This window comes from Manis javanica, chromosome 3, assembly GCF_040802235.1.
Source record: "Manis javanica isolate MJ-LG chromosome 3, MJ_LKY, whole genome shotgun sequence".
NCBI classification, from domain to species: Eukaryota; Metazoa; Chordata; class Mammalia; order Pholidota; family Manidae; genus Manis; species Manis javanica.
Window position 1 is genome coordinate 100388650 of NC_133158.1, and position 16040 is coordinate 100404689.

Consider the following 16040-nt stretch of genomic DNA (forward strand, 5'->3'; position numbering starts at 1 on the left):
TGTGTCAGGCACTAGTCCAGGCTCTGTGGGAAACTGACAATAAACAAATAAGTAAATATTTAGAAGGAAATATTGTCAAGAAAATTAAAGCAATATAATGGGTGATAGAGAGTGTTGGAGAATAGTGAAATTCAGTAGGTCAGGAAAGACCTTGTGACAGATATTTGAGCAGAGACAATTCTTAGTGTGGGAGCGAGTCAGAGAGAAATCCCAAGGTGAGGGTTCCAGGCAGAGAAAACAGCTCAAAGGTCCATGAGCAAGATTCTGGAGGTTGGAGCATACTTGACATTTTCCAGGAACAGCAAGGACTCCAATGTGGCTGAGAAGAGAGAGGGAGAAAGGAAGGGGAGATTACTATAAAGTCAGGCTCTGCATGGCACTACAGACTCTGGATTTTATTATGAGTGCTTTGTCTATAGCCTGACCCAGGCCTATCTGTTAAACTTCTGTCTTTACTTCTTGTTTCTATTCCCTACTGCCCAGTATGGTAACACTAGCAACTTGGAATTTGGGTAGTGCAAAGGGATAATATGAAAAAAAAGAAAAAGAAAATACCTCAATAATTTTTTATTTAATATGTTGAAAATATTTTTGATACATTGGATTCAGTACAATAAAATAAGTTAAATGTTTCCTTTCTTTTAATTAATATTTTTATTCTGAGATAATTCTAGATTTCCCTGCAGATATAAGAAATAATTCAAAGAAATCTTATGTTTCCCTTATCCAGTTTTGTCCATTGGTAATATTTTGCAGTTCTATCATCACAATATATGTAATGGGTATTGACAGTAATTCAATCTTATTCAGATTTCCTGTGTTTTAATTGTACTCCTGTGTGTTTAGCTTTATGCAGTTTTATAGCATATGTAGGTACATGTTTCCACCATGTCAAGATTGAGAACAGTTTCTTCAACACAAGGTTTCCTGTGTGGTGCTTTTACAACATCCTCCCCATTCCTGGTTTCCATACCTTCCCAAGCCTATCTTCTAGCAACCACTAGACTGTCCTCCATTTATATAATTTTGTCATGTCAAGAATGTTATGTAAATGGAATCATACAGGGTGTATACTTTGAACTGGCTTTATCCCTTAGCATAATTCTCTGAATATTGATCAAAGTTGTTGCAGATGTCATTAGTTCATTCCCCTTTATTGTTGAAGAGCATTCCACTGTATAGATGTACCACACTCCTGTAGAGATTTTCATTTACTGGGGTAAATGCCTGTATCCAATTGCTGAATCATGTGGTATTTGCATGTTTAGTTTTGTAAGAAACTGCCAAATCATTTTCCAGTGAACCCACCTGCTTCTTTTTACCTTTTGTTCCATGGCTACTAGAAAATTTGAAATTGGTTCTCATTTCTGTTGGACAGTGCTACTCTAGTTAGAGCACAGAGGACTCCACCTTGGGTTCTTTCCATATGCCTTTCTTTCTCTCTGGAGCGTGTTCTCATTATTCCCTTACAAAGGCACATAAACTTCTACAGCACAGTGGTTAGAAGCAAAATCTAAAACCAAATGGCCCCTTTTGTATCTTGGATCTACCACTTACCAGCTGTATGATTTAGGATATTTAGTGCCTTTTTCCCTCAGTTGCTTGGGTGACTGTAGCAGTACTGATTTCACTGCAGTGGTGTGAGGACTGAGTGAGTGAGCACATGTGAAGTTATTTCCTAGTGAGACCCTTTTGACCCTGTGACACCAAGCAGATATAAATCCTTATGGTTTCCATTGCAGTCAACACTCTCATTAAAATTATATGATTATATAATTATTTCTATTATTTATTAAAGAAATTATAAGAATATTTCATATCTTTCTCCACAGCTGTAGAGGCAGTGACCTTGTCTGATTCAGTGCTGTATCCTCAGGGCTAGCACAGAACTGGCCAAGAGGAGGCAATTCAAATATCATTGTTGAGTGAATAAGTGAATGAATAAATGAATGAATGTCCTTCAATGTAAGCATTTACTCATGATTTACTTAAAGTATTATTTGATTTAATTTCTCCCTTAACTTTCAAAAAATCGTGTAGTCATGTATCAGAGGATAAGGTCTCTACTGTAAGTTATGTAAATGGTTTTTACATGTAGATCCTATGTATTATGGAATTAAAACTGGTCTGGAGTAGTGACAGAATTCAATGGTAAAAATATTAAGACATGTATATATGTATATATGTAATACTCTTAGGTAGTTTTGGTTTAATTGTTCAGTTTAAGTAATCATTTCATTGTTATGCTTAGATTCATGTTACTTGATTATTTCCTTTGGCTTATAGGCCTTCTGAAGACCGATCCTCCAAAGCATCATTAGGTGACCCTGAGATGGAAGTACTTCTTTATACTTTGCCTATCTCACTATTCCAATCATTTAAGGTTTGAAATGGGTCAGCTTCATGATGGCCTTGGGAAAGCCAGATAAACTATGTATGGCACAGCATAGATGATCTTCATTTATCCATTCTCTGGTTAAAACTCAAACTGTGTACCATTATAATTAAAAGCACATGCCTTTCTCACACACACACACACACACACACACACACACACACACACACACACACACTGCCAATGATTCACTTTTATCTTCACTTATCAAGGGAGATTACTGTAGTAGAAAGAACACTGACTTACGGTCACTTTGACCTAAGATGAGTGAGGCTCTTTGCTGCTAACTCTGTGGTCTTGAAAAGACCATTTAACATGTTTTCATCATTCCTTTCTTTTTGCTAAGTAATGAGGATGGTAATAAAACCTATCCCGTGGAATTGCACTGATGACTGAATGTAAGGGTCCATCTACAGATCTCCAATAAAAAAAATCTCCATATTTGGATGGTCCCCGGTCATGTGCTGAGTTTCATGGATATAAACATGTATGTTTCTTTGTTTTCTCCAGTTTTACCATATGCCTCAAAGTTACCACATACCTCAAAGGCAGGGATCATTAGACCACTGTTACACCTTAGCTTGCTGGGTATCAGAAATGCACTTTCACTTGGCACAGTTGCATCACAAGACTTTACCATAAGTTCATGACTCTCAAGTCCAAATTAATCAATAGAGGAATAAAATGTCCCTTGTTTTCATCAAAATAATTGAGTTCAAATTTGGACTGAAACATATCCAGGTGTAAAGGAAAGATCATGACCATATTTGTTTCCAGATATTCTGACTTTTAATGCTGAGTAAATTAAAATAATAAAATATGCTAATATTTGTTGGGTTTTTACTTTGTGCCAGGGCAATATGAAATAACTTACCAGGACTACTTTTTATTGAGATATAACTAACATAGAGCATTGTGTAAGTTTAAGGTGTACAATGTGTTGTTTTGATATGTTTGTATATTCAATATAATTATCACTTTAGCTAACACCCCTAACATGTCCCATATTTATCATTTTTTTGGTGTGATAAGAACATTTACGGTCTAGTTTCTCAGCAACTTTGAAGTATATAATATGGTATTGTCAGTATAACCATACAGGTAGCTATGATAATCATTCCTATTTTACACTTGAGGAAACAGGCTAAAAGAGATTAAATTAGTGGCTCAAGGTCAGAGTGCTAGTAATTATTAAAGTGAAGATATACTTCTGTGTCATGTGAGGGTTCAAGCCTTTACCAGTGATGCATGTTGCCTCTTATTTCAATAATTTACATTGGTCATTTGGGTTAATTATGGAGAAGGTGATGTTCCTTTTATTATCATAGGTCTTATAATTTTCAACATTTTTATTCAGATGCAGCTGAGTGAAATGAAATCATGTTCTCTCTCTCCTATGTCTTTACATTCATTGTGTTCTTATGGTCTTTATAAATAAAACAAACAATAGCAACAACTAATCCTTTCCTGAAGTGAGTAATAATTCTAGATCCTTCTTCTATTTTAGTATTGCAACCCAAGGACTTTGAGGTTCGTCATAAATATCTACATACCAACAATATTTAATTATGATCAGGTAACTCCAATGTTTTAGATTTGAAAGTGTAGCACCATGTTTTTTGTACAATTACTCCTCATGCCACTTTTTAATAGATCAATAGTTGCCATCTGGAATAATAATATTAAATGGAGCATTTTTTCTAATTAAAATATTAAGCCCTTATTTAAAGGTTACTGTTTATTTGACCATTCGTTTACATATTACACAGGAATCTATATTTGGAATTTGTTAGCCTTCTCTTTACTGTAGAGCTACTCCACACAGCTACTCTTACGTGAAAATTGTTGCTTTATAGGATCACTGGGCTCTATGTTGCTATTTTATTATTGCTATTATATTTAATTGGAATGCTCTTACTGTGTAACCAGAGAGAGTTCTTTCAACCTGGGAACATTTGCTGCAATTGGTAGAGAGATATTTATTTATTTATTTATTTTCATTTCCCTAAAATATCAACTTTGATTAATAATTATACACAGCCTTTGTTCTTCTTATCTGGGTGTCAACAGTAATTGGAATCCATATCCATATCCTACCTTGCAATCATGCTGCAAAAGGCCAATAAATTCCCGCTGAGTGTGTTACTTGTTAAATTTACTGCATTACATTCAGGGTAATGAATAAAAGCAGTGGGCCGTTACCGTCTGGCTGGCTGAGGAAGGCTAGAACAGCCAGACTCCCCCGAGGCCTTGAGCTGGCTTAAAATGGTGACAGGCAGAATCAAGGGAGTCCCGGATCATCACAGTTCAGTTTGTCTCCCTTAATTTCCTCTTCTGTAGAGACTCAGAAGGCTGTAGGGATGTGAGGTAATCGTAGCCATTAATTCACCACACTTTCATAAAATGCTGCATGCTCTGATTTCATTAACAAGCAAATAGAGTCAAATAGAGTTTAGGTAAATAGTTATGTATTTACATTCAACAAGGGCTGAAATACTACTGAATGCAAACTAGTGGCTATGCCACTATACAGCTCTTTTTGTAGATCTACGTATGTCTGCTGTGCATTCAGTTGTCTATTAAAAATGCACGCAGGTACATTTATACTAGTGAATAATCAAGGAGGCAAGTCCCATGATGCATATGGATTTATTTCCATCTCATATTCATGGAACATACATAATCAGTTACTGAAAAAATGACCACCACGTTCTTAATTCTATATGTACACCTTTTTAATAATATACTCTTCATATGTAAAAGTTTCTTTCTTAAACTATAATATTATAAAAATTTAACATATACTGTAAGTGTACAGGTGCCAAGATGTTATAGCAATCTGATCTGTATTTTCAGGTAACTGTTTTTTCTTGGTAACTAAGAGAAAGTCTTTATTCTCCCAGGGAATAAATGTTATGCACTACAGTTCACAACTCCCTTAGTCTTTTGGGTTACTTTGAATTTTAATATCCATCCAGAAAAAACTAGATTCTTAAAAAGGAAAAAATAAATTGTATGAAATGACCACTTATATTATTCTTGAATGTCTTGGAAAATTTAGTGTAAAGTGTCTTTGCTATCTATGATAGAGCAGCTGGTTCCAAATAACATGGTGTATCTCATTAGAAAGATATTAGATCTAATTATGCAACATATAAGTGAGATCATTATAGTAACATTATCTCAATGAGGTAAGTGAAGCACAAGTGAAATCTAACACTCCACTGCTTGAAAGACTTTTTGAAAGCAAATATAAGGAATTAGTGATCACTTAAGTATATACTGAAAGATGTTCAAATCGTTTATGAATCTTTGACCTGTAATGGAAAAATGTAATAGAATCAGGTAGAGTCTACCTGATTGACTCTACTGGAGATAAAAATTAACTTCCTGGGAAAATATTATCTTTTAATGCAGACAGTTTGTTTTCTAATCAAAATAAAACTAAAAGGCAGTAGAAGAGTCATAGGTTTTGTTGTTTTGTGTTTATTCTATCACCCTTTTATAGCACTTCTACTATGTTAGAGATCCTCAAACTTTAGAGTGTAACAGAATCACAGAAAGGGCATGTTAAAACACAGATTGCTGGCCCTAGCCTCAGAGCTTCTCATTCAGTAGGGCTGGGTGGAGCCTGAAAATCTGCATTTCTATATTCCCAACTGGCATTGATGCTGCCGAGACAGATCCTATTTGAGAACTACTGGACTATGTGAAAATCACTGTAGAAGACCCTTAACTCACATTATCTTCTAGATTATTTTTGTATGAGATAATAGTCCAAGGATACTGTATTCTGCTTGGTATTTTCCAATCAAGCTATATATTTTGGGAAATCCAGATGCTATTACAAAGAAAGCTATCCTGAAAATACAATTAAGGCTATCTGCCTGACAAGTGCATTAGGCATATTTTTAATAAGATATTTAAAAACAATAATCCAAACATTAAAATGAATAGGTATTACCCAGCAAAGAAGAGGCCAAAAATAATGAGAAGTTTAAGCTCTATGAAGGCTAATTTAGTTTGCTCTTATCTGTCAATATTCTCCTAAGATATTTGAGTATGTTAGCTACTAAATTGATGGATTCTAATGCGCAATATGGTGACTTTGGTAAATAATACTGTAGCATATGCTTGAAATTTGCTAAGAGTGTAGATCTTAAGTGTTCTCATCACAAATACAAAAAAAATACTAAACATGTGAGGTGATAGATGTGCTAATTAACCTGATTGTGGTTATCATTTCTCAATGTATATGTATATCAATCATGTACACTTTAAATATATACAATTTCATTTCTCAATTATATCTCAATAAAAGCTGGAAAAAAAAATAAATTGATGTTGTCAAAGCAAATTTTAAATTTAAAATAGCAATTGAGTGACTCTTGTCACCATATATAAACAGCTGGTTGGTGCCTTTCATTGTAATGTAATGGTAACTATAGCTTGTATGGCTTATTACCTAATTGTGCTTAGGAAAATGCATATCATAAAATGACACCAAAAGTTTGCATATGTGTATTGCTTTTTTTATCTGTTACTTTCTCAGGCATTATAACTGCTATGTTAACAATTGATTTTCAAAGGGCATTTTCAGAGGGAATATTTCCTTGACTCTAATCAGGGAACATTCAAAATTAGATAATCTGGTTCATATTCTGAATTCAAGTGTCTAAGGTTCCATAAAATAAGGAAACATCTGTGTGATAAACCACCTAAAATCAAAGGAAAAAATTGTAGGACATAAGTATTAGGACTGTAACTTCAAACTTCCTTATGGAAGAGAGCCTAAACCAAATTTATGAAGCAAAGTTCTAAATTTTTAAGAACTGGGTGACAATCTATTTTTCCATGTTGGTTTTAACTGAGCTATGGTGACCAACTCTGAGAAACCCTCTTCTTAGCTCCATTCTTACCCCTAAGTAGAACCGGACACTCCATTCTGCATGTTAAAAATAATGAAACAGTTTTTGCAATAATATGAAGGCTTTTCAGTTATCTTAATGTGGTCATCCTGGTCCTGAAGAAACTTCTGTTTCTCAGGATCACCTCTTCAATATCCAGAAAAGCTCACTGTTCTGTTGCATTATATTCACAGGTATAACTAGATTGAGGTTCAGACTCCATTGACTCTCTGATATTCTTATTCTTGGCTGCACTTTGTAGTCACATGAGGAGCTTTAGAAAATCCTGATGTCTGGGTCTCAACCAGAGTGGTTTGGATTTAATTGATCTGGTAAGTAGCTAGGTTGTTAGGATCTTTTCAGAATCTCCCCATGTGATTACAGTATGCAGCCAAGTTTGAGATCAATGTTTATGGTTATTTACAGGTGACTCCATTAAAAGGTCTAATAACAATGAAGTTAGTTTAGGCACTTCACATTCTAAGAGTATTAGCACATGGGGAAAAGTACAGTGTTCATTCCCATTAGTGTGGGTTTGTGTGTACGTGTGTGTTTTTGGCCATGGCAGAGATGGGGGCTATCAAGGTGAAATCCACTCCGTGGATTTGCCACAGCCTTAGTGATAACACGTCAATGTAACATGTACTTAGAGAAGCAATGCTTCTTATGGTAGTTTGAGTGTCACTTGGTCAGTTTTTCTCTTTCCTGTGCGACTGCACTGGTTCCCCAAACGGAATTCCCAAGAGTATATGCCGTGCCCGCCACTGTGCAGGGTCAGGGACCTCGCAGTGGATGGACATAAAGGTAAGTTTATATCATTACTGATAATATGCTTAGAAAACTGAATGCAGATGTGAAAATTATTGGCAAAATAAGAACTTAAGTGTTTAAAAAAAGATTAAACAGCATAGTGAGTTGGCATTTTTGTTTTAATCGTACAAAACCATGTTCATCCTACAAAAAAAATGTTGTGGGAGTCCGGGGGGCAGGTGGAGAACCACAGGCCTCCATGAGTTGGTATTAAAATATAGATTATATTGACAAAAATTAGAAAAGGAATATAGATGTGGGAGTGGGGAGGTAGAGTGGGAGGATTATAAAAGCAACATTAAATTTTAAAAAGCCATTTGCCTAAATAACTTTTGGGACAATTTGGAAAATAAAATTGTAGACTATTTAGAAAACTAGTAACATTACCACATTTCCACACAGGTATATTATGAAAGCTGTTCTCAGAGACAAATTCGTAGATCTTTCTTACATAAAAAAGAAATTAAAATGAATCAAGTCTTTATCTCAAGACTTAAATAGACTACAATACATTGAAAGGACAAAACAGGAACAGAAGCAACACAAATTTAATTGAATTAGAGAAATGTAAAATCAACAAGTGAATCACAGAACTAAATATTTTTTTAAGAAAAATTTCTTTAATTTTTTAATGCAGAGTGAAAAGCCAAAAAAATTAAAGAATGAGAAAGAGAAAACAACAAATACAAAATGAAAAAAATATATAGAGGGCAATCTTGTTTAAGAAGGTAACTGTAATTTTCTTGAGGAAATGCTAGCAAATACCATTTGTATAAAATATTAAATAATACCCAATAATCCATCCATACTTCCATTATGTCAGTAATAATCATTATATATTTAATCAGTGTATGATTTAAATGACCAGTTTATAATACTTCACCTTCTCATATAACAACATAGTGCCTCTCCATGTATTCAAATTTTCTTATAAGATCCATAAATATGTTCTATGTTTATTTCTTACAATTTTATATTTTATGCAAATTTGAATCAGATTTTTTGCCATTACATTCTTTACCTGGCTACTGCTGGTTTAGAAGTGTCACAAAATTCCATATATATTACAGTATGGATGTAAACTGAAAACATAGTACCCATAATTGAGTCTTTCTTTCAAATACCCAAATTTTGTCAGAAAAACAAAGTGCTCAATCCCTTTAAATCTATTCTGATGTACTATGTTAGAAAATATTCAGTCTTTCAGTCACATATTTCCTTCTCCCAATAATCTCTTCCTAAATGTTGGTTGGAAATTGCAAGCCCATTGGATATCCAATTTTGCCACTTAGCAAAATCTGAATTCCAATTTAGCTCATATTCAGATTTGAATTTCCATATTCAAAAATGTCAACATTGTTTTTCATTATCGATATCATTACATTGTGTTTAGGATTTGAAAGGTATTTAAATACACTTTGTTTCATTTCATAAAATTTTTTTATATGCCTCTTTAAAATTTTTTTTACTTTTAATAGGTAAGATACAATTTTAAGATATACATATTTATTTAACTGGAGACCTGCATTTTACTCTCAGCTACATTTACTTATCCCATCGTCACTCTTTGGATGTTAGTACTAATACTCTCGGGATAGCCTCCTCCCCACAAACACCATCCTCACCCCCACTCTGATTTGTGGCTCATCCAATATACTGGTGCATGGAGGGCAGAACTGGCTTACAGGATCTCTGCAGACTGGACGTGAGATACAGGCCTGTACCATGGGAGCAGCACGGTGGTATCTTAAGCTTTACTCACAAAGGTTGATCAAGGCCAAGCCCTTCCAGATCCCACTCTTTCTTTACAGCTCCTTCTTATTGTAACAACCAACATCCTATAACGGACAATGGGGACCATTGCCAGGAGCATTAGGAGAGGCAAGTTTCCAATGTTTGTCTTCCAGGATCTCATCCTGTGAAGTTACTTTCCTCTTTGTGGACAGGGATACTTAGCACTTGCCAGCTTGCACCTGAAGAGGACCAATATACATCACCATTTGTTGCTCTCTGCAACAATGGCGTGAAGGAAATGAACAGGACCAGCCTGTTGTTTGCTGGGGCTGTGCGAGAGGGCAAGTGTCCACGACTTGATCCTCCTCCTCCTTCTAAGGCAGGGGGAACACAAACCACACCAAGCCAGGAGATGTGTCAGCCTTGGAGGCACAGCAAAACTCAGCTTTATTGCATCAGAAGCCCAGTTATATAGGGGAAGATAAGGAAGTAGCAAAAACCAATGGGAATTGATTATCTCATCTGTCACTAGGGTCTTAGGCAGGTTTCGGGTTAGGTGGGGAGGTGGAGTTAGGGCCAAGAGCACGTACGCTAGAAGCTAGTTAGGCCATGAATGCGGAAGTAACGAGGGAGGATGGAAACCTCCAGTCTGTGGCTGTCACAGGCCTAAAAGAGGCAAAAAGTCCCAACAAGTCCCCCTTTTTGTTTTATAAATGCTCTGGGATGTCCCGGCAGGCAAGGCCCCTGTCTTAGGTTGTCCCCCTCTGGGGATCTTACCCATCACTGGGTACCTTGCAGCTCCTCGGTTGCTCCAAGCTTACTCATCCTCTGGGGCCTGTCTTAGGTTGTCTCCACTTTGGAGATGTTACCTGTCATGGGCACACGGGGAGATAGTTAGGGGGAATCAATGGGCACGGCCTCATTATAAGGCTCACAGCGACTGCAGGGGTCACTGGCTTCTGTGGCAAGCCTCTGGTGATGTACTTGCATGTTCATCAACTGAATTGATTCAATTCTTTTTTGGACAAACTGGACAATTTTGTTAATGATGCAGGGCCCAAAAGTGAACAGTAGGAGCAAAAGAAGGATAGGACCAAGCAGGGGCAGAATGTAGGGCAACCACCCATGTAACTCAGTCCAGAGAAAATTGGCTTGTAATTCTTTTCGGTATCTCTCGAGATCTTCTTGAAGTTGTTTGACTTTATTTTGGACTATGCCGGAGCGGTTCGCATAGAAGCAGCATTCTTCTTGTAAAAAGAGACATAAGCCTCCCTTTTCAGCAGTGAGGAGGTCAAGCCCCCTATGGTTCTTAGGACTACTGCCACGAGGGAATCCAACTGTGCTTGGAGGTCAAGAATTGTGCTGGCCACACCTCGTAGGCCACTCCTCGGCTTCCCTCAAGACATCATGGCCCAGTAGATTGGTTGTAAGGCCTGGAGCCACAAGGGGGCACACCTCTCCCATATTCCCATCTGGGTCAACCCAGGGAACCCATTCAGCAGTTTCTTGGGAGCTAGTCTGTCCACCCACCCCCAGGAGGGGAGGGCTGGGAACCAATCTCCAGTGGAGGGGAACTTCTTTTCTGAGGACAGTCCTGTCTGCCCCAGTATCAATGAGGCATCTGAAAGCTTTCCCCCCAATAGTATCATTTTAGGTCTAATCCCAGACCACAGAGGAATTGTCCATTGAGCCTGTGTGGGGGGACTCCCCTTGTTTAACGGGGCTGGGGAGTGCCCCCTTTGGAGTTTAAAGGTCTACCCTGTATATCAGTCTTAGATCTACAATCTTTGGCCCAATGGAACCCCTTCTGACATTTCAAACAAGGAGTGTGAGGCAAGCCAGGAGGCTGAGGCCTCACTGGAGGAGGGGGTCCCTTTTGTTTATGAGGGCATTCTCGCTTAAAGTGTCCATCCTGACCACACCCAAAGCAAGTACAGCCTTTACCAGGGAATGCCTGCTGTAGAGCACATACCAGGGCGGTCAAATCATCCTTGCGAGAGGCTTGCAACACGGAAGCTATGGTCTGGGTCTGATGGGAGTGGGTTCCTATATCTTTGGTAGCAATGATCCACTTTTCCATGGATCTATCCTTTAACCCTGTACATGCCATTTTATGTTCTTGATTCATACCTTCCCACACCATCATCTTAACAAAATGATCTCTGAGATCCCCAGGGGGAAACTTTCTCTTGATGCTCCCCTCAACTCTATTAATGAAGCTAGCCAGATCTTTGTTGGCCCGTTGGTTTATCCCTGCAATTGGAGATTCCGAGGGGCCTTCCTCAAGCTTCCTCCATGCCGCCAGACCTAGGGCTCGTATTTGGTCCTGATAGGGAGGGGGGATGGCGGCCTGTTGAAGTCCCGAGGAAAACTGTTCAGAGATCCCTGCAAGCATTCCCATGGTGATAGGGATTACAGAGTTGGTGCCTTGATTCCTCTCAGCTTGCTGCTGGCATTCCTCTTTATGCAAAGCACACCACTTAATATAGAGGGGGCCAGGGAGAACCACCCGGGCAAGAGCCCTCCAATCTGTGGCGGTGCACGGATGGTGTGCAAGTCCCTGGAGGATGGTCTCAGTCCAAGGAGCATTGGGGCCATCCTCAAGAATGGCCTTCTTTAACTCCTTAAGGTCACCTGGCTCCCAAGGGTACCAGGGGGCAGGGCGGTTACCTCCGGGATTAACATTGACAGCAAATAGCTGACATGGCCCTGGGTCTGGTTGTGGGTGGAGCCCTGAATTCTCTTGAGGTGGACAACGAATAGGAGAGCACAAGTCCTTATATGGGAGAGGAGCTGAAACCCCTGCCCTTTGATATGTGGGAGAGGGAGCTGATGGTGATTTGAAAGGGTTAGAAGGGGAACTAGCACCAGGAAGTGGTGGGTACAAGGGGGCCGTGGATTTGGGAGGCCAGGGGACAGCATCAAAAGGGTTGAGGGCACCACTGCCACTATTTTCATCCAGCTCTTCATGGCTTTCCTGTCCTACTGGTGTGGACTGAGACTGAGGAAGGGGATCAGAATTTCCGTGGGAAGGGGCTCCCAACCCGGTGGCCTCCCCATCCACTAGGTTCTTGGCAGTTGGCTTCGATGGTCAAGGAGGGAAGCAACTCTTAAGGGCTGCTAAAGTGGGGAAGGTCCCCAGAGGGGGGATATCCCCCCAATTAACCTAGGCTTTGCGTACGAGTTGCTCCACCCTGTCTCAAGTCTCTCAGTCAAACAAATTACTCACGGGCAGCCATGGGGTGACCTTAACTAAGGTCTTCCAGGTCTTGATAGCTTGGCTGTCAGAGAGCTCTAGGCCCCTACTTCAGAGGAGGACCCTAAGGGATTCAAGGGAGGGATCAGACTTGGAAGAAGAATGTCCCATAGTTTATGGGAATACACTTACCCGTGGCCCGATTAGCTCGTCAGCGAAGTGAGAGATCCTCACACGGGGCACCAGTCGTTGCTCTCTGCAACAATGGCGCGAAGGAGATGAACAGGACCAGTCTGTTGCTCCCTGGGGCTGAGCAAGAGGGCAAGTGTCGATGACTTGATCCTCCCCCTCCTTCTGAGGCAGGGGGAACACAAACCACACCAAGCCGGGAGATGTGTCAGCCTTGGAGGCGCAGCAAAACTCAGCTTTATTGCATCAGAAGCCCAGTTATATAGGGGAAGATAAGAAAGTAGCACGAGCCAATGGGAATTGATTATCTCATCTGTCACTAGGGTCTTAGGCAGTTTTCAGGTTAGGTGGGGAGGCGGAGTTAGGGCCAAGAGCACGTACACTGGAAGCTAGTTAGGCCATGAACGTGGAAGTAATGAGGGAGGATGGAAACCTCCAGTCTGCGGCCGTCACAGGCCTGAAAGAGGCAAAAGGTCCCAACAACCATTTCTCCAGTATCTCAGCTCCCTGTAGTCCATCATTTCCATATGCCCCACCTAGGACATCTAACAGAAACTTACAGATCAAAGATAAACGTAAATGTTCATAGAAGGAAAAAGTCCATAAAATATATTTAACCACAAAAATAATTTGGAAAGTATTCTAAAATAAATGGGAATGCAGGATGTGCCACAGAAAGTAAGGCACAATAACGAAGATCAGTTTGAAATACCAATTCAAAGCAGACTTTCACCCTTGAGCCAGGCTGCAGTTCTTTCCTTAGTTAAGAACTTAGTATGTATCAGTCATTGTGCCTAAAATATGTGCATATATAAGCACATTTAATCTTTCCAATGCTTCTGTCAGGTAGTTTCTATTATTGGCCTTCATTTTGGAGCAATTAAAAAATTGTTCTTCCATGACACAGGTAATAAATAGCAGAATCTTGATTCAAAACTTAATTTTGCACCTGCTTTAAGTTAAGCACAATGTTTTAATGTTTTTATGTTACTTTTATTAATTGCAAAAGATTGATACACACTTTTTTTTACAAAAGCAGAAATCATAGAAAGGACCCTGAGGGGTTTCATAGAAACTAAAGACCAAAAGTAGCTGAAACATTAGAAACCAGTTAAAAAACACTGTCCAAACTTGGCTTCTCCCCCATTCTATGCCTACCACCTCACCCCTTCCCACCACTCCTTACTTTTTCTCTTGGCCACTACCAACCCTCTCTCCCCCATCACTGGCTTATTCACTTTGGTTCATATGGTGGAAAATCAGTCACTGTGCACTCTGTATCTCCTATTTCTAGCACTCATTCCCCAAAAGATGAACTTGACTCACATTTGATCATAAAGCCCACAAAGCATGGGGGTGGAAAACTCTGGCCAGGTTTGGATTCTATAACATTGCTCATTCTCTAACAATTATCAGTTCATTCCCTTAAATCAAAGTTATTTGGGAATGCTCTATGCATCTTATTTTGCCTGGGAATACAGCAGTGAACCAGACAGACAAGATCTTACATTTCTCATGGAGAGAGACCGGCAATAATGAGAAAATGTAAATATCTGAGAATCAAGTACATACCTAAAATATATATATGAGCCAATTTCCAGTGGTGCTAAATTAAAACAAAGTAATATAGTGAGTGGTGGAATGGAGGTGACAGTATGGAGATACAAGGGACATTTCTCTGAGATGACATATACGTTAAGATTCAATTGACAAGAGAAACCAGCCATGGAGAAATCAAGGAAACCATTCCAAAAGAGGGTGTGAGAGCAGTGAGCTGAAAATATTCGTCAGCCAGTATAGCTAGAAGTTAGTAAGTAAATGGGAGAAAGATAGGAGATGAGTTAGGGGTCAGGAGGCAGACAGGGACTAAAAATTCAGTATGGAGGCTTTGAATGTTATTCACAGTGGAAAAGTTACTTTTTCCAGAGGTAGGGTACTCTTGTTTGCCCAAGTTGGGTTTCGTATCCTGGGTTGTATCTTAATTTGATCACTATTGCTGCAGCCATAGGGCTGCAGAAGGAGGAGGGATACTTTCCCGTGGGAGCGAGTGGTGGTGCTGGGAAGATAAGGCAACAAACAATTCTGTTCACAATTCTGTTAGAGCACCTCTGTTATAATCCCCTTAACAGGCCAGCCCCATATATTGTCAAGCACTGGAAGCCTCTGTTCTGGCAAAGCCAGCTTTATCTAGGAGGTTATCTTTTTTACTAGTTTTAAATATTTTAGTTTTTCTGATCCTCAATCGAATTTTAAGGCTTTTTAAAGGGGGCCAGCTCAATTGGAATATCATCCAATCTTGGAAAATTATCTTTGTTACACTGATTTCTTTATCGATTACCTGGTGGACTTGAATACTGTCTATTGTCTCAAGGCATTGGCTTCTGGTTCGATTTCCTTGGGATTTGTGTCTTAAATTTCTAATCTTCCAAGCTCTGTTCTTTGCTATGCTTATTTTCAGTTTTCTTGGTAAAAATGACTGGATCCTGAAGGCGTTTGCCAGATATGGGGCAAGGAGAATCACACAGCTATGAAAGTAAGTCCAACGAAGGGGGATGGAGTAAAATGGAAAGGAGATGCCAGGAGAAGGAAAGAAAGTGGTAGTAACAAGAAAAGGGAAACTATCACTGGTCAAAATAATAGTCATATTAAAAAATAAAGAAATGGCCCAAAGAGTTATGAATGGCTGAAACAGAATTAATGAGATGGGAAATTTCTCAAGGAAGAGAGCCAAGTATTATAGGTAAAGGAAATTTTTTAAAATTGCATAAAAGGAAGAAAAAACAAAATAGGAGAAAAGAAAAGTTTAAAC

The 16040-nt window shown here is 38.9% G+C and overlaps 1 long non-coding RNA gene across 3 annotated transcripts in view; it reads right to left on the minus strand.

Moving 5' to 3' along the window:
* Positions 1-15683, minus strand: part of LOC140848425 (uncharacterized) — an 87303-nt gene extending 71620 nt beyond the window's left edge. Inside the window, exon 1 of one of the 3 annotated variants that reach the window (XR_012129259.1) lies at positions 13235-15683. This is a non-coding gene — a long non-coding RNA (uncharacterized lncRNA). The remainder of the gene's footprint in view (positions 1-13234) is intronic. The other 2 variants (XR_012129257.1, XR_012129258.1) reach the window with 2 other exon arrangements.
* Positions 15684-16040: the final 357 nt, after the last annotated feature.